The 20468-nt window shown below is 42.4% G+C and overlaps 1 long non-coding RNA gene across 2 annotated transcripts in view; it reads right to left on the minus strand.

Annotated features, from left to right (window-relative positions):
• Positions 1 to 7364: 7364 nt before the first annotated feature.
• Positions 7365 to 20468, minus strand: part of LOC108581959 — a 125518-nt gene continuing 112414 nt past the window's right edge. For both annotated transcript variants that reach the window (XR_001894930.3, XR_001894929.3), the window contains exon 4: positions 7365 to 7613. This is a non-coding gene — a long non-coding RNA (uncharacterized LOC108581959). The remainder of the gene's footprint in view (positions 7614 to 20468) is intronic.

Genomic DNA, 20468 nt, shown 5'->3' on the forward strand with positions numbered 1-20468 from the left:
CTCTGCTCAGAGCATGGGGCCAAAGGAAATGAGTTTACATTCTGTAGGAGGAGATGCTCAGGTTAGATACAAAGGAAAAATTCTTCCTGTCAAGGTGGAAATGGGCTGTTACAGGAACTGCAGCAAACACCTTGGGTACATTCAGGCTGCTGCCAGGAAGACAGGTCTTCTGAGTTCCCAGGGATGCCTCTGTCCAGGCCAGGGTTCCCAGTAGTAGGTTACCAGTTCCCCTAAATGAGAAAGTGCTCTTCCACTTTTCCTATGGCTGGAAAGTGCTTTTTCCCAGCCAGTGCAGTGACCGCTCCTTCTCCCCCACTCCTGACCCCATCCCAGCTCCTACCCCCTAGGAACAAAATCCTAGGAACTGTGTTGAGAATGATGGGCTGTCCTATTGGGAGTGTGATGGATGGTGAGCCACGCAGATGTTTCCTCTTTTCTTTAATGACCAAAAGCAGAATGTCCCCAAACACCACACGAATGCACAAGAGACTTATGAGTAGCCCCATGCCTTCTTTCAGAGATGGGCTTTGTCTATTTATGAGAAAATGTGTTTTCTCTTCTGGAATACAGAATGACAAAATCAGCGGCAAGTGGCTGGACCTGGTCCCCTTGTCTCATTCATTCTACAGACATTTATGGAGTGCCAGGTCTGTGTTAGGCTCTGCTCTGTGCACAGGCTCAGCATGGGAGCAGAAGGCAGCGGGAGCAGCAGCTTGTGAAACAAATCGGCTCCATGTAGTGGTAAGAATCAGAGAGCAGGATCATCTCTTCTCACACACAGTAGATGCTGGCCTTCTGCATTTTTACCAGAGGGGCAGTCACCCACACAACCTGATATTTAGCTCTTATTCTGTGCCAGGCCACATGCTTACATAAATAGTGTCTCATTTAATCTTCATGAGCTCATATTGAGGTCACTGTTATTAATTCCCTGACAAAATAATAGTGTCAACCTCATAGGGTTGACTTGCCACGGCAAGTTAAACAAGTTAATATAGTAAAGCTTGCCTGGCTCCTAGCAAGTCTGATATAAGTATTAGCTATTATCATTACCACTACTGCTGTTATTATTATTCAGAGACTAAATGGTCTCTCCAAGTTTGCGCAGCTTGTAAGGCAGAGCCAAGCTTCGAACCCGTGCTTATCTGACACCAAAGTCCATGACCTTTCTGTCTACCTACGATACATGGATGTACCACACACAGCAGGCAAACACACAGGCGCTGAGGGTCAGACAGATCTAGATTTGAACCAGCTTTGTCATTTACTAGCTGTGTGACCTTGAGCAAATCGCTTTGCCTCTCTGAACTTCAGTTCATGGATCTGTAAATGAGAATAATAATAGTACCTACCCCCAAGGTTAATTTTAAGAATTAAGTTATGTAAGACATGAAAGCTCTCAGTAAGTGCTAAATGCATATAATTATTATTGCTATTATCAGCCATTGAAAGGCCAGGCAAAGACATAATTTATCAAACAAAAATCCACACTGGGGAAAAGGAGGTGGGCCGCTTTGAGCTTCAGGTCATCTAGAGACCTCTTCCAAACACATGTTGACAAACTGTCAAGGAACAGCTTTTTTGGGAGTTGAGAATTTTACCAAAGAGTGTATGTTTCTCTCTCTCTAAATCCACAAATGCTGGCCAGAAATCCCTGAGTGTCCAGGACACTTAAAGAACTCCAGAGAGATCAACAACAATATCAGAGGCTTCGGCTCTAATGTGGCAGAGAAGCCAACACATTCTACAGTGGCAGCATTTCTAGTTTTGAAGGCCAGAGGTGGGCTTTAATGCTGCTGCCTGCACACAGAGAGCACAGGAAACTGCCTGGCGCTTCCGAGAGAGCCCCACGCCCTCGATATGTGCTTGACACGTGCCTTCACTCCAGCAACTGTGAGACAGAAAGAGAAGGTTGAGAGTCAGGAGTGCATGGGGGTGCGTTCAAAGACTGGCTGCTGCTGCAAGATGGCTCCTGTGTCTTTCAGCTGCGCTGCTCCGCTAAGACCCTTTCTTTGAGTAAGATGTTATTTTAAAATATTTTTAGTTGTTTTGGGGAGTAAATACCAACAACCTACTAATTGAGTCCCTTGCAATAACCATCATCTTTTATTGAAAATGGCAGATCCCTTGCTCAAAGCACAGGTGAGAATCAAAGTGCAAAGCAGAGACCCCTTTAGCGCACAGTGTTTCTGCCTGGGCTAGAAAGCCAGTGACCACCTGGAGCCTTCTAACAGCAAATGCTTACATAGCACTTACCATGTTCTGGTACTATTTTAAGTGCTTTATGTATTGAATTCTCACAACTCTATGAGGTTGGTATAATAATGTTATCCTTCCCATGCTAAGGGAAGAGACCACCCCTCATATTGTCTTATGCCCAATTTCTGCCTCCAAAGAAAGAAGAAGTAAAAACTAAAAGACAGAAATGAAATCCAAAGGCAGACAGCCCGGTGCCACACCCTGGGCCTGGTAGTTAAAGATCGATCCCTGACCTAATCGGTTATGTTATCTATAGATTACAGACATTGGGCCGGGCGCGGTGGCTCAAGCCTGTAATCCCAGCACTTTGGGAGGCCGAGACGGGCGGATCATGAGGTCAGGAGATCGAGACCATCCTGGCTAACACAGTGAAACCCCGTCTCTACTAAAAATACAAAAAAATTAGCCGGGCGTGGTGGCGGCGCCTGTAGTCCCAGCTACTCGGGAGGCTGAGGCAGGAGAATGGCGGGAACCCGGGAGGCGGAGTTTGCAGTGAGCCGAGATCGCGCCACTGCACTCCAGCCTGGGCGACAGAGCGAGAGTCCGCCTCAAAAAAAAAAAAAAAAAAAAAGATTACAGACATTGTACAGAAAAGCACTGGGAAAATCTCTGTCCTGTTCTGTTCCATTCTAATTACTGGTGCATGCAGCCCCCAGTCACTTAACCCCTGCTTGCTCAATCGATCACGACCCTCTCACGTGGACCCCCTTAGAGTTGTGAGCCCTTAAAAGGGGCAGGAATTGCTCACTCAGGGAGCTCGGTTGTTGGAGACGTGAATCTTGCCAAAGCTACCAGCCGAATAAAGTCCTTCCTTCTTTAACTCAGTGTCTGAGGGGTTTTGTCTGTGGCTTGTCCTGCTACAATGCTATATATGGGGAAACTGAGGCACGGAGGGAGGTAATAACGAGCCCAAGGTCAAATTGCTAGTAATCTGCTGAGCCAGGATTTAAACATAACCATCCCAGCCCCAGAATGTCTTCCCCTGACCTGTGAGCTGTACTCAGACCTCTCCTTCATGCACGAGCACAGGGGTATGCCTAAGTCCTCAGAACCTCTAAAGGAAACTGAAGCAGCACTTGGGTGGGAGGATGAGAGATGATGGGTGTGAGTGTTGCATCTGGAACTGGGCTCCGCAATCCACCTTTTTCCCTTTCTTATTCTTTTTTGAGTGATGGTATGGGGTTGCTGGTTGGTTGGTGGGTTATCACTTACTAGTTTCATCCTTCAAAAAGGGGATTTATCCCTGGATGCCAGTCTAAGTGTGACACCCAGAGCCATGTTTTCAGCCACATAGCAATGTGGCCAGCAAGTATCCCACAGGGCCAGGGTCAGGAGCAGCAGTGGGGGGACAAGTCCCTTGCTCCAAATGGGGTGTATGAAGACTCATAAACTGTGATATGAGGGTCTATGTGGTCCCATAGGGGGCAAGAGGCCATGTCATCCAGCCAAAGGTGACCAACCTCAAGCCCTGAGTAGGGTAAGAGCCTCAGTGGCAACTCCTCCCCTCCGTTGTAGCATGGCAACTCCAGGTCTCACACGGATGAAATGTTTTCAGAGGATTTGGTAACATAGGTAGTAGGGGGAAGCAAAGGGAATGACTCACTCTAGGTGTGTGTGGAGTGGGGGCATTCCTGGGGGAGATCCCAGACCATACTGACGGACATCCCCAAGGCTGTGGTCTTGACTCAGTCCATCTAGAACCTGGCTACCTTGGCCAGGAGTTGACCCTTGGCCACTTTCAAGGACTCAAGTTCAATTCCAAGACTACCTTGGGCATCTGTGGAAGTTCCTGAAAGCCTCAGTTAGGCCTATGGAAATTATGGTAGCTATAGCCTAACGCTATAGCTTTGCATGCCTTGCATTATTTGGTGACCTCACTTCTACCACCTAAGAAGCACAGCACCAGCCCTCCATCTCTCTGCTCTCCAGGTACCTCCGCCTTGCTCAGTCAAGCTCCCTTAGCTCTCACCTCACCAGAGGAAGGACAGCAGGGCCTTTTGTTGCTCCTAGGCGGAGCCCACCATGGGTTTTTCCACAGGGTCATCTCAAGGAACACCACTGAGTCACGGAGACCCAGGGACGGACAGGATCTGTCCTCCACACAGATATGATGTTGACTGGTGCCCTAGCTGGCAAGTGCAAAGTGGAGGAGAAAGAGAGAAAGGGGAAGTCAGCCCTTACACTGAGCCTTGAAGTAGAGTGGTTACACACAGGCATTGGCCGGTCAGATTGACACTGACCATGAGAACCAGGCCGTCCGTGCTGGCACATAGCAGCCTGTGCCTGGAGCGGGGAGCCTTGGCAGTCACATCATTTCCAGTTTTCTTTTCTGATTGCTCTGTGCATGCGTGTTATCTTCCCCTACCACCCCCAACACATCCTTGAGCTTTTAGAGAACCTTGTCATAGGAGATGATATTTTAAACATTTATCTCAAAAAATAACAATTAGCTGAATTGACTGACGGCTTGGTTAATGAATTGGGAGAACTAGCTTGAGGGTGTCAGTGAACTCTGTGACTCATCCTTTCCACCTATCAGCTACCCCGATCTGAAGCAAGAGCGCTGTGAGGGAGGAAGACAAGATTAGACTTCCAAGCACCAATTCTGAGCCAGGCCTGTTGCCGTATCATCTCTAATCTTCACAACACCCTTAAGAGGGAGCTTCTGCTTTTGAAAGAAACAGGATGCACGGAGCTTTGAAGTTTCTGGAGAGGCCTTCCTGGGGGAAGTGGCTCATCTGGGCAAAGGTACCATGCCTCAGGGCCCAGCATCCTTAGCCTTGCAGGTTCAGAAAACTGCAGGTCAGAACAAAGAGCAGACCTATTTCTCAGGGATAGACTTATGTGAACCAAGCTCAAGACCAGATCCTTCTATGGCCATGGCAATGAGAAGCGCACCATCACATGGGCCTGAACAGTGCTATATCTCTCTGTTTGGATGCTGGAAGCCAAGTTGTTCAAAAACGGCTGCGGCTGAATATGGAATCAGAAGGGTTCAGTCAATGGAGAATCCACACTAGAGCCCAGAGGACTCTCTAATTCCAGTCCATTTATTGAGTCCCGACTCCAGAGTCACCTGCAGGAAGCATCCTTGGAGTCCCCACCCTCATCTCTGCTACCAAGACTATGCCCAGCACACCCCTTCTGTGCCCCCAACACACAATCCCACACAGCGCTGACCGCACTGCCCCGACAGTCCACAGTCACACTTATGAGTCTACCTGCCCTGCTAGACATCGCACTCCTTTGAGATATGTAGGGTGCCTTATTCCTGGTACATCCCCTTTGCCTGCCATACAGAGGGTGCTCAGAAACTGTTTACTTAAGATGTAAAATATGGAAATTGCTGGGCCAGGGCTCCATTCTCCCCGGGCAGTGCTGGGGTGGACCTGCCAACTCAGGTTCTTTCTTTTTCAGGCTGTGTGCTTCTATCGATTCTTTAAACAGTGTAGATACTGCTATGAGTTAGTTTCCTACTACTAAATTATAATGATACACCAGCGTTACCAGGCACCTTGACTGAAGGTTTGTGTATTTCCAGTCACACAGTCACAGTCCCACGGGATTCCTTGGGTCTCTGCATCTATGACTTCTGTTGTGCAGAGGTTAAGATTTAGCTCCCAGAGAACAACCAGAATGTCCAATGATCAGGAGTGGTTAAATAAACTACGCCTCTTTCCACTGGAATATTGTGCAACCAAACACAATGATATACACAAGGCAGTTTTAGCACAGCAGAGGAATGTTTATTCTATATTACGGGGAAAATAAGTCAGTGAAAAATTTGTGTATGTCGTGTGATTTTAACTATGTGAATAAAGGGCAAAGATAAAATGCTAGAAAAAAATAGGACACTGTAAGAGTAGCCACTTCTATATGGTAAGATAATAAGTGTTTTTTCCCGGTTTTTCTTCATGCTTTTCTCTTCTTCCCAATCTATAAATATTGTGTTACTCTTATAATTAAGTAAAACAATAAACTTTAAAGAAAAAAAGTTATGAGTAGAACATTTTCCATTTCTGCAAAAATATATTGCTATTTAATTACGTATCCTCTGATTTTTTTGGGGGGGGGAGGTATAGGTCACAGAAAACCTGAATTAAAAAATAGATCTCCTTCCCGCTCCCATAGCTCAGGTGGAAGATCTGGATGTTGAGTCTAACTCTCCGGCCTGGGCTCTTCTCCCTTCCCCAGCACCTCTTCTCATTCACATCATTTTCCCGGCAGCCTTCCCAGAGGCTGCCTTCCCTCCTGCCAGCGAGGGAAATTTGCTGTCTGCTTGGAATGTGCAAGGATGGAAAAATACATATCCTGCTTCCATTGAAGGGCAAAGTCATTGCTGGCATGGCTTAAGTGCTTTACAACTATTTAATGCTTTGAACAAATCTCTCCTTGTAGCACTTTTTAAAATTTGGCCTCACTTGAGATTCATATATGAAATTAACCATTTTAAAATGAATGGTTCAGTGGCATTTAGTACATTTACAATGTCATGCAGCCACAACCTTTATCTAGTTCCAAAATATTTTCAAATCTGCAATCAGCTATTCCCATTCCTTTCTACCCCAAGACCCTGGCAACTACCAGTCTGCATTCTCTCTGTGGATTTACCTATTCTAGCTCTTTGATATAAATGGAATAATACAATATGTGACTTTTCAGTCTAGCTTCTTAGCATATTTTCGGGGTTCGTCCACATTGCGGCATATGTCAGTACATCATTTCTCTCTGTGATCGAATAATGTTCTATTGTAGGTGTACACCACAGTGTATTTATCCATTCATTCACTGATGAACATTTGGGTTGTTTCCACCTTTTTGCTATTGTGAATAACGCCATTGTGGACGTGTGTCTATGTGTCTGACTCCTACACAATATTAATGAGCTTGCATTTGAATATCTGCGCTCACTCTCTCCAGGCCTCCACCTGTGGACCCCACTTTTAGGAGCCAACTTTCTGTGCTCCAAAATAGGGTGAAGTTTCAGCAAGTCAACAAGAAGAAATGATTGCAGATTTGAAAATAACCAGTCATGACAGGGCTTGGGTTATAGGTGGGTGCCAGGATCAAAATAACCAGGAGAAAAAGGGCACATGACAGAGGAGTAACCCCTGCTACACATCCCTGCAGATTTTATTTAATTAAGCAAAATGATGGCAGTAAAAACAGCCACATCATATTTTCTCATGCTACTTATTATTGTTGCCTTAGAGTAAGTTCCGTTTGTGTCTCTAGCTCCTCATGGGGTACAGCTCTGGCCAGGTCCCCAGACATCTGCAGAGATGGAGCATCATACAGCTCAGCTGACCATGGGCTCCCAGGTGCTTTAAGTCGCATGAACCGGCTTCTCCAAACTGTCAAAGAATAGCAAAAGCAGTGAGCAAGACATCATCCAAATATAACGATCTACCCCTAGCCGTGTTCCAGTCACACTAGCCAGACAAGTAGAAATTAGGAAAAATAAGTCAGAGAAAGAGTTGAATATAATTGTTCAGAGCCAGACGAGCTTCTGGAACCAGAGAGCTTCTGGCCTGATGTTGAACTCTGGCTCCACTTCTTTCTAGCTGTGTGATTTTGTACATGTCACTTAACCACTCAGCCTCAATGTCTCAAATGTTAAACTGGGAAAAGCAAAAAGTATCAACCTCATGTAACTGCTGTGAAAATTAAGAAAGGAAGGCAGGACATTTCAGTGTAAATGCTCAGTAAGTGTTGGCTAGGATGGTATCAACAACAAATAGTTCCAGGACTGCAGTCACTGCCAGCAAAATTGCAAGAGCCCCAGTCCTCTGTCCCTTCTGTTTGTTCAGGAAGTACCCAAGGACACAGATTTAAGTCTCATTGTTTCCCCAAGGAAACACTCCCTTGCTTGAGTCACGCACAGCCCAAAGCCCCCCGCCTGGCTTAGGCTGATGCCACCAAAGCATGGAGCCCTCCATTCTGCAGGGGCGTGGATTATGTCAGACACCACCTGGCTGTCTGCAGCATCTAGAATGCAGCCCCAGCACAGCAAGCAGGGCCTGGAGGCCAACGTCTGGATGACTCCTGTAGGGAGACTGGAGCCAGGTGGGGGCAATACCTGTCTATGCTTTTGGCTTCCTTTCTTCTTTTTAAGAATTATATCTCCATCGCTTGAACCCAGGAGATGAAGGTTATAGTGAGCCGAGATCGCACTGATGCATTCCAGCTGGGCGAAAGACCAAGACTCCATCTCACATACATACACACATACATACATACAGAATTATATCTCCACTTTTTTTAACAGATGAGTTGACTTAAATATATTGAGCTAATAACAGGTAATACATGAATGTGGCAAAAATGAATGCAGAAACGAATAAACTCCAGAAACCATGGAGTCAAAGGTACCTTTTAGGCCTATGATTGTGTGACTTACACAACAATCCCTCAGGTCAGCTGATTTCTTTGGCTCAACCCTATCTCCACTAAATAGAGTTTTCCTTATTTATACTCACTCTGAGCCAGCCTCTGCTGTAGGTGCTGAGAGATACAAGGTGAGAAAGAAATGCTCCTTATTGTCACCCCAGTGGAGGAACGGGCATGCCTACAAACAGCACAGGCTAGCAAAGGGAATTCCTTTCAATGTTTATATCTGCAGAGTTTCTGAGCTGAGCTTAAAGCCCCTGAAACATCTGAACTCGGAGCCAATGAGATTCAATAAAGGAATTTGATCACAACAGAGGCTATGGGGTTAGGACTTTGTAATATGCTGGTTTATTCTCGGGGCATTGCCATATTGTCATACCCAAGTGATGACATCATGATAAGGTACAGTAGGGATATCGCACTGCACTGTCATATTCTAATCTTACTGTTATGGTGTGGTGGTGTCATGCAGTGTTGTCCTTTGTAGAGCCAGGTTGTAACCTCAGTGTGGAGTTGTGTTGGTGTCAGGTCCCATTTTGTGGTGGTGAAGGCTCTGGTCATGTGCTGTTACAGAGCTCTGGTTTGTCAATCTGGTAATTACATCACAGCATCCTGACACCCACTTGCCATGGTGGCTTAGGGCCATGGTGGCTTTGCTGTGTTCTGGCTTTGTAATCTTGCAATGTGACATCATGGTAAGGTATTGTGGCATTGTCTTTCTTGAGACACTGTGACTTTTCCCTGGTCCATTTCCTCCTAAAACCCCAAAGAGGGCACCAAACACATTACACACATTTCTCCTGGGGCATAAAAACACATAGTGGCAGTTACCTGGGAAGCCTAAGAACTACAATCTCAGCTTTGTCTCAGATGTCTGCCTCCTGAAGCTTACCACCTAAAAGCCAGCTATCAGCCCACCACGGAGGAGGCAGGCTGGGAGCAAAGGCGCAGCTCAAACCCTCAGCTAGGATTCACCTTTGCCTGGTATCAGCAGAGAAGGCTGGGTCCACCACCAAGGGCAGGGACAGTATCACAGCATGGCTATGACCACCAGCTTTGTAGTTTGAGAGATCTTGAGAGTGACTGGGGAAAGTGACAAAGCATCACCATCCCTCCTTTTCAACATCGTAAAGGAGAGGTGATAACAGTGCCACCATGTAGGGGCTTAAGGCTTAACTGAGAAAAGTTCATGTCAAAGACTTCACACAGTGCCTTGTATCAGAAAGAACTCAATAAGAAGCAGATAATTTTTCTTTCCACCTTTATTTCACAAGTATTAATTTCAGTGTTTGGAGCCCACCACCATCAATATTAAAGGTTCTTTATGGCTTCTCACAGGAGTCCTAACACTTTCACTTCAAAGAGGGCTTTTGGTGGTCTGCATAGAGTGCCTAAGCAACTACAGCAGGCATAGAATTTGACATCTTTTGCCCCACCTCCAACATCAAATTTCCAAAGATGTTTGGTGGTTCTAGAAAGGTGGTAGCAATAATGACGTAATTTTTAATCTTTTTGAATCAACCAAGAAAATAGAGATTAAGACAGCAAAACCAAAATCTCTCAGACAACATCTGTGGCAAAACAAGGAATTACCACCAGCCCTCAAATATGAGCAAGTGAGAAAAAATATCACCATATCATGAAGACCACACGGTATCAGCAAGTATGCAGGAGGGAACAAAGAAGAGACAACAGGATTTATGTTGAACTTAAGAGCCAATGCAAAATTGCCAGTGGATGCTCCCAAGGGAAAGGAACACATACTGGGGAAAACAGCCATAATTAGCAGGGGCCTTGTAGACTTCAGTGTGTGAATACAAGATCAGAGGGTGCTATAGCAACCTAGGTTCCATAAATCCTTAGAACGAAGAAGCTCTCCTTTCCAGGATGAAGGTATGCACTGAATAGAAATTAATGGGAGTAAAATCAAATTTAAGCAGGACAGGACGTTAAGTGCAAGGGAAAGAAAAGTTTCTGATAAAAATAAGGAAAGGTAACCCAGCCAGCAAATCTTAGAATACATAAGATATATTTTTGGACACTTTGTAATAACAACAGAATAGCTCTATGAATGGTACTAGATAGTTCTAGAACAGGATTCTACATAACAGAATTCCAGAATAGTTCTAGAACAGAATTCTAGTGCTATGAAGCCAGGAAAACAACCCTGGCCTATTCTCTCCTTCAAAGGAAATAGAAAAACTCATGACCTTTAAGCAACAACAAAAAAGGATTGTGATTGAATCCTACACTAAGGTACTTTAAGAAAAAAAGAAAGCTGGGCGCAGTGGCTCACACCTGGAATCCTAGCACTTTGGGAGGCCAAGGTGGGTGAATTGTCTCAGTTCAGGAGTTCAAGATCAGTCTAGGCAACACAGTGAAACCCCATCTCTACTAAAATACAAAAAATTAGCCAGGTGTGGTGGCGTGCACCTGTGGTCCCAGCTGCTTGGCAGGCTGAGACAGGAGAATCACTTGAACCCAGGAGGTGGAGGTTGCAGTGAGCCAAAATCATGCCATTCCACTCCAGCCTGGGCAACAAAAGTGAAACTCCATCTCAAAAAAAATCTAAAAAAATAAAAAAGAAAAAGAGAGAATCATGAGCAGATAAACTATGCCAGACATAAAGAATAAAAATGCATAGAAAGAAACAAAGAAAATTCCAGACCCAAATGGTTTCCCCGAGTGAATTCTATCCAAAAAATTAAAATAAATGATGTCAATCTTTGAAAAACTCTTTTAGAAAATAGAAGATAGGGAACACTTTTTCAAACTCATTTTACAAGACCAGAATAACCTTGGTACCAAAACTCTACAAAGGTATTAGACATTACAGATTAATATCTTCTGTAACTATAGATATAAGCTCTTTAAAATATTAGCAAATAACATACAAAAATATATTGAAAAGATAAAAACATCATGACCAAATAGGGCTTATCTGAGGAAGAAAAGGTTATCATAATCTTTTTTTCTTTTTTGATACAGGGTCTCACTCAGTCACCCAAGCTGGAGTGCAGTGGTGTGATCATGGCTCACTATAGCAACCTCCTGGACTCAAGTGATCCTCCCACCTCGCCTCCCCAGTAGCTGGGACCACAGATGTGTGCCACCACTCCTGGTTAGATTTTGTATTTTTTGTAGAGATGGGGTTTCACCATGTTGCTTAGGCTGGTCTGGAACTCCTGTGCTCAAGCAACCTGCCCACCTCAACCCCCCAAAGTGCTGAGATTACAGGCATGAGTCACAGTGCCCAGCATAATGTAACTTTTGAAAAGCAATCAATGTAACTGTACTAACAGAAAAAACATATGATCATTTCAGTAAATGCAGAAAAACATCCTCTCATAAAATTCAATACCTGTTCATTTAAAAAAAAAAAAGTCGGGGGAAGGGGCTGGACGTGGTGGCTCACGCCTGTAACCCCAGCACTTTGGGAGGCCAAGGCAGGCAGATCACCTGAGGTCGGGAGTTCGAGACCAACCTGACCAACATGGAGAAGCCCCATCTCTACTAAAAATACAAAATTAGCCAGGCATGATGGCACATGCCTGTAATCCCAGCTACTCGGGAGGCTGAGGTAGGAGAATCACTTGAGTCCATGAGGTAGAGGTTGCGGTGAGCTGAGATCACACCATTGCACTCCAGCCTGGGCAACAAGAGTGAAATTCCATCTCAAAAAACAAACAAACAAAAACACTTCTCAACAACAACAACAAAATTCTTCAATCTCTTTGTTAGTAGGTGTCCTCTGAAAAGTAGACACCAAGATAGGATTAGGCTTGCAGGAGATTTATTAAAGGAGATGCTACGAAAAAAATGAAGAGAAGGCTTGAAGGAAGATGAGTTGTGAGATCATGATACAGATCTGAGTCCAGGTGAAAGAGAGAGGAGAAGAAGGTAGTTGGTTCAGAAGCAACTGAACCTCCAGTGCAGCTCCCAGAGAATTAGTCAAGACCATCAGGGCATCCTCAAGCCAAAGTCACCCACCAGAGGGATCCCAAGTTTCTTAGGCATCGGCTGAGAGAAGTCTTTGGAATGCATGACTACAGCACAAATGCAGTGATGGATTTCAGAATGCAGCTGCTAGGGCTGTCATCATTATGTCCCCAGAGTTGGAAATCTGCAAGGTGCATTTGCGTAGTCACCATGCTCTGTTACAGGGTGTTCATAAAATATGAGGGAAAAAATACCATTTACAACAGCCTCACAAAACAGGAAACATCTAGGGATACACTTAAAGTATATGCAAGTCCTCTACACTGAAAACTCTGAAATATCTCTGGAAACCTAAAGAAGACTTGGATATGTGAAGAGACACACCATGCTCTTGGAATGGAAGGTTCACATTGTTAAGATATCAATTGTCTCAGAATTGACATAGATTCTATACCATTGTGTTATGGTGTGAATTGAGTCCTACTAAATTTTACATATTGAAGCCCTAACCCTCAGTACCTCAGAAAGTGACCATTTTTGGAGATGGGGTGATTAAACTCAAATGAAGCCTAAACTAAAGGGGAGGTCCTAACCCAGTCTGACTGTTGTCCTTACAAGAGGAAGAAATTTAAACATAGAGACACTAGAGATACACATTTACAGAGGAAAGACCATGGAGAACACAGTGAGAAGACAGCCATCTGCAAGACAATGAGGCCTCAGAAGAAAAACTACCTGCTAATACCTTGATTTTGGACTTTAAGCTACAGAACTGTGCACTATAAATTTCCATTGTTTAAACCACTCAGTCTGTGGTAGTTTGTTATGGCCACCCTAGCAAATTAATATAAATCCAAATCAAAATTGCAGAAGGTATGTTTTTAGGAGTTGACAACCTGTTTTTAAAACTTAAATAGAATACACAAGGGTGCCAAGAACACACAATGGGGGAAAGCACAATCTCTTCAATAAGCGGTTGGGAAAGCTAGATATCCACATGCAGAAGATTAGAATCAGAACTTTATCTCACACCATACATAAAAATCAACTCAAAGTAGATTAAAGACTTAAACCTAAGACCTGGACCTGTAAAACTACTAGAAGAAAATATAGAGGATGAGCTCCAAGACATTGATCTGGGCAATGATGTTTCTGAATATGGCTCCAAAAGCACAAACAACAACAGCAAAAATAGAAAAATGGGATTACACCAAACTGAAAAGCTTCTGCACAGCAAAGGGAACAATTAATAGACTAAAGAGACAATGGGAGAAAATATTTGCAAATCATATATTTGTTTAGGAGTTCATATCCAAAATATGTAGAGAACTCAACAGCAAAAAGAACAAATAACTTGATTTTAAAATGGACAATGTTGTCCTTGTTCGCAGAGTGATGACTATCACCATGAGATGCAATTCTGGTTCTTAAAATTAAATATTCCCTTTGAAAGATAATCTCTGGAAGGGAGATTAAGTCATCTTTCACTTAGCATATAACCACCTGATATAGTTTGGCTATGTCTTCACCCAAATCTCATCTTGAATTGTAGTTCCCATAATCCCCACATGTTGTGGAAGGAACCCAGTGAGAGGTAATGAATCACAGGAGTGGTTATCTCCATGCTGTTCTCGTAACAGTTGAGTAAGTTCTCACATAATCTGATGGTTTTATAAAGGGCAGTTCTCCTGCACACGTTCTTTTGTCTGCCATCAAGTAAGATGTGTCTTTGCTTCTCCTTTGCCTTCCGCCATGATTGTGACGCCTCCTCAGCCATGTAGAACTGTGAGTCCCTTAAACCTCTTTTCTTTATAAATTACCCGGTCTTGGGTATGTCTTTATTAGTGGCACCAGAATGGACTAATACACCATCATCTTTGATTACCAACTAAGATACAAAATCACTGTATCGTAAGTAGTCAATAAATGAACACTTGTTTCAGGCTGAAGATTTAAATAAATAATAAAAATTGGAAAACGACATAAATAGTTATTTCTCCAAAAATGACACACAAATGGCCAACAGACATATGAAGAAATGCTCAATATCATTTATCACCACAGAAACACAAATTAAGACTGCAATGAGATGTCACCTTATGCTTGTTAGAATGGATATTATAAAAAAGACAAACTATAACAAGTGTTGAAGAGGATGTGGAGAAAAGGGAAGTCATACACTGTTGGTATGTATATAAACTGTTGCAGCCATTATGGAAAACAGTGTGGAAGTTCCTCAAAAAAATAAATACAGAACTACCATATGATCCAGCAATCCCACTACTGGGTATACATCCAAAGGAAATGAAATCAATATGTCAAAGAGATATCTGCACTCTCATGTTCACTGCAGCATTATTCACAATAGCCAAGATAAGAAATCATCCTAAGTGTCCATCAATGGATGAATGGATACAGAAAATGTGGTACATATACACAATGGAAAACTATTCAGTCATTAAAATTTAATGAAATCATGTTATTGTGACAATAATCATCAGCCAGAAGGACATTATATTAAGTAAAATAAGCCAGGCACAGAAAAACAAATATCACATAATCTTATTTATAATAGAATCTTCAAAAGGCAAACTTATAGAAGCAGAGTGTAGAATGACAGTTACAAGAGGCTGGAGGATTAGGGAGATATTGGTCAAAGAATACAAAATTTCATTTAGATAGGAGGAATAAATTCAAGAGATCTACTGTATATTGTGGTGACTATGGTTAATAAAAATAAATTTGATTTAAAAAATTGCTAAGAGTGTAGATTTTAAATGTTCTCATCACAAAAATGATAAATATACAAGGCAATGCATATGTTAATCAGTTTGACTTAGCCATTCTACATGTACACATATATCAAAATATATTGTATACCGTAAATATATACAATTTTAGTTCATCAACTAAATAAATAAAAATGGAAAGGCAAAGGGCATAGAATAGCCACAAGTCTTTCAAAAATAAAATTTTAAATGATAGGGCTTAAATTATCTGATTTCAAGAATTATTATAAAGTTACAGTAATCAAGGCAGTATTGTACCAATGTAAGGATAGACAAACAGATCAATGGAACTGTCTAAAAGAGATAGAAATAGACCTACATGGACTAGGCATGGGGGCTCATGCCCGTAAACTCAGCACTTTGGGAGGCTGAGGTGGGTGGATTGCTTGAGCCAGGAATTCAAGACCAGCCTGGGCAACTTGGCAAAACCCTGTCTCTACAAAAAATACAAACAGAAAAAAACTAGCCAGGCATGGTGGCACGTGCTTGTAGTCCCAGCTACTTGGAAGACTGAGGTGAGAGGATCGCTTGAGTCCTGGAGGTCGAAGCTATAGTGAGCCATGATCACGCCAGCGCACTCCAAGCTGGATGACAGCAAAATCCTGTGAAAGAAAGAAAAGAAAAAAAGAAAGGTGGAAAGAAGGAAGGAAGGAAGGAAGGAAGGAAGGAAGGAAGGAAGGAAGGAAGGAAGGAAGGAAGGAAGGAAGGAAGGAAGGAAGGACATATATATAGTCAGTTGATTTTCAACACAGGTTTGAAGGCAGTTCAATGAGGAAAGAAAAGACTTTTCAATAAATGAAACAACTGTATAACCATTTAAAAAAACTATACCATATACAATGATTAATTCAAGATAGAAACTAGACTTCAATGTAAAAGCTAAAATGATAAAACTACTAGAAGAAAACTTAAGAAAATCTCTTTACAACCTAGGGACAGGCCAATTTTTCCTAGAGAGAACATGTTCTCTCTATAGTGTACCCTGCACTATATACTTTTAAAAATTGACAAGTTGGACTTTGCCAAAACTAATATCTCCTGCTCATCATCAAAAGACACAAGAAAGAAAGAGAAAAGGCAAGTCACAGACTGAGAGAAAATATTTGCAAAACCTATCTGACAAAGCAATGGTATCCAAATTACATAAAGAACTTCTACAAATCAATAACAAAAAAAGAGTAAAACGCTTCAAAATAAACATTACAAAAGAACATATATAATTGGCTAATAAGCATATGAAAAGATGCATGACATCATTAATCATTAGATAAATTAAAATTAAAACCATAATGAGATATCACTCCACACCCATTAGAATGACTAAAATTAAAAAGACATAATAGCAATTGCCAGTGAGGATACAGAGCAACTGGACACAATTATGGAGCAAGTAATATATTGTTGGTGGATTCTTAATCATACAACACTTTGGAAAAACAGTTGCTGATTTACTATATTGTGAGCCAACTATTCTAATTCTAGGTATTCACCCAAGTAAAATGAAACCATTGTACAACAATGTTTATAGCAGCTTTGTGCAACAACAAACATTGTAAAACAATATAAATAGTAGCTTGGCTATTTATAGCTCCAAACTAGGGGTATAATCCAAATCCATCAACAGATGATTAAATAAGCTATGGTATATCTATTATGGAATACAACTCAGAAATTAAAAGAAATTATGCACTCAAGAACATTTATGAATCTCAAAATGTATGCCAACTACAAGAAGTCAGATACAAAAGAGTACATTCCATATGATCCCAATGATATGGTATGGCTCTGTGTCCCCACCCAAATCTCATTTTGAATTACACTCCCATAATTCCCATATGTTCTAGGAGGGAACCGATGGGAGATAATTTGAATCATGGGGATGGTTCCCCCATATCGTTCTGGTGGTAGTGAATAAGTCTCATGAGATCTGATGGGTTTATCAGGGGTTTCTGCTTTTGCATCTTCCTCATTTTCTCTTGCTGTCACCAGGTAAGAAGTGCCTTTTGCCTCCCACCATGACTCTGAAGCCTCCCCAGTCATGTGGAACTATAAGTGCAATTAAACTTCTTTTTCTTCCCAATCTCGGGTATGTCTTTATCAGCAGCATGAAAATGGACGAATACAGTAAATTGGTACTGGGAGTGGGATGTTGCTGAGAAGATAACCTGAAAATGTGGAGGTGACATTGCAACTGGGTAACAGGTAGAGGTTGAAACAGGTTGGAGGGCTCAGAAGAAGATAGGAAAATGTAGGAAAGTTTGGAACTTCCTAGAGACTTGTTGAATGGCTTTGACACAAATGCTGATAGTGACATGAACAATAAAGTCCAGGCTGAGGTGTTTCAGATGGAGATGAGGAACTCTTTGGAAACTGAAGCAAAGGTGACTCTTGTCATGTTTTAGAAAAGAGGCCAGCAGCATTTTGCCCCTGCTCTAGAGATGTGTGCAACTTCAAACTTCAGAGAGATAATTTAGGGTATCTGGCAGAAAAAGTTTCTAAACAGCAAAGCATTCAAGAGGTGACTTGGGTGCTGTTAAAAGCGTTCACTTTTAAAAGGGAAACAGAGCATAAAAGTTTAGAAAATTTGCAGCCTGACAATGCGATAGAAAAGAAAAACCCATTTTCTGAGGATAAATTCAAGCCGGCTGCAGGAATTTGCATAAGTAACGAGGACCCGAATGTTAATCCCCAAGACAGTGGGGAAAATGTCTCCAGGGCACATCAGAGGTCTTCACGGCAGCCCCTCTCATCACAGGCATGGAGGCCTGGGAGAAAATGGTTTCATGGGCTGGGCCCAGTGTCCCAGTGCTGTGTGCAGTCTAGTGACTTGATGCCCTGCATCCCAGCTGCACCAGCTGTGGCTGAAGGGGCCCAACGTAGAGCTCAGGCTGTGGCTTCAGAGGGTGCATGCCCCCAAGCCTTGGCAGCTTCCACATGGTGTTGAGCCTGCAAGCGCATAGAAGTCAAGAATTGAGGTTTGGGAACCTCCATCTAGATTTCAGAAGATGTATGGAAACACCTGGATGCTCAGGCAGAAGTTCGCTACAGGGGCAGGGTGCTCATGGAGAACTTCTGCTGGGGCAGTGTGGAAGGGAAATGAGGGATTGGAGCCCCCACACAGAGTCCCTACTGGGACACTGCCTAGTGGAGCTGTGAGAAGAGAACCACTATCCTCCAGACCCCAGAATGGTAGATCCACCTACCGTTTGCACCGTTCACCTGGAAAAGCCACGGACACTCAATGCCAGCCCATGAAAGCAGCTTGGAGAGAGGCTGTACCCTGCAAAGCCAAGAGGCAGAGCTGCCCAAGATCATGGGAACCCACCTCTTACATCAGCATGACCTGGATATGAGACCTAGAGTCAAAGAAAATAATTTTGGATCTTTAAAACTGGACTGCCCTGCTGGATTTCAGACTTGCATGGGCCCTGTAACCCCTTTGTTTTGGCCAGTTTCTACCATTTGGAACAGCTGTATTTACCCAATACCTGTACCCCCATTGTAACTAGGAAGTTACTAGCTTGCTTTTGATTTTACAGGCTCATAGGTGGAAGGGACTTGCCTTGCCTCAGATAAGACTTTGGACTGTGGACTTTTGAGTTAATGCTGAAATGGGTTAAGACTTTAGGGAACTGTTGGGCAGGCACGACTGGTTTTGAAATATGAGTACATGAGATTTGGAGAGGCCAGGGGTAGAATGATGTGGTTCGGTTCTGTGTCCCCACCCAAATCTCATCTTGAATTGTACTACCATAATTCCCATGTGTTGTGGAAGGGATCTGGTGGGAGATAATTTGAATCATGGGGGCAGTTTTCCCCCATCCTGTTCTGGTGGTAGAAAGTCTCATGAGATCTGATGGATTTATCGGGGTTTCCGCTTTTGCATCTTCCTCATTTTCTCTTGCCACCTTTCACCTGTAAGAAGTACCTTTTGCCTCCCACCATGATTCTGAGGCCTCTCCAGCCATGTGGAACTGTAAATTAAACCTGTTTTCATCCCAATCTCAGGTACTTCTCTATTGGCAGTGTAAAAATGGACTAATACATCCATTTGCACGATGTTTGAAACCGGCAAAACTAAGCTATGGTGATAGATATTAGGACGCTGTTTACCTCTGGGGTAGAGTAGGGGTTTGTCTGGAAAGGAGAATAAAATAAATTTCTAGAGTGATAGAAGTGTTTTCTAATCTTGATTAGTATTTTGTTGACAGTAAGAATTTGTCAAAATCTTCCAACTGTACTCATAATATATTTTAGAGTAAGTAAATTATGCCTCAAGAAAGATACTGCATTAGAAACAAAAAATAAAATTAATAAATCTAAAAATTAAAATGAAAAATGGACATAACAAACAGGGTACTAGCTAACATATTAATAATTGAGGAGAAATGGGAGAAACCATGCACATAAACTTAGAAATGACAAGAAGGAAATAATCATCAAAGCTTAGCAATTTTTTTTAAATCATAAGAGTCTACTTTGTAAAATTCTTTGCAAATAAATTTGAAAAAATAGGTGAAGTTAATAATTTTCTAGAAAAACATAACTTATCAAATTCAACCCCAGTAGAAACAGAGTCTAACATGTAAAATGTCACAGAAAAAATAGAGGAAGTAGTATAGAATCTTCCCACGAAAATGCACAAGGCTCAGATTGTTTCTTGGAACAATTTTATTTCTAAAAATCATTTTATAAAATGAGTGTGGCCAGGCACAGTAGATCACACCTGTATTCCCAGTGCTTTGGGATGCTGAGGTGGGTGGATCACTTGACCCCAGGAGTTCCAGACAAGCCTGAGCAACATAATAAAACCATCTCTACAAAAAATACAAAAATTAGTCAGGTGGGGTGGCACACACTTGTAGTCCCAGCTACTCGGGAGGCTGAGGTGGGAAGATCACTTGAACCTTAGAAGTCAAGCCTGCAGTGAGCAATGAATGTGCCACTGTGCTGCAACCTAGGTAACAGAGTAAGATCCTATCTCAAAAAAAAAAAAAAGACTATTAAAAATATAAAATAACTGTAACATCAATCTCAAAATGAAAATATTGTATCAACAAATGAAACTACAGATTAATATCACTTATAAAT

The sequence above is a fragment of the Papio anubis genome, chromosome 12 (assembly GCF_008728515.1).
Source record: "Papio anubis isolate 15944 chromosome 12, Panubis1.0, whole genome shotgun sequence".
NCBI lineage: Eukaryota > Metazoa > Chordata > Mammalia > Primates > Cercopithecidae > Papio > Papio anubis.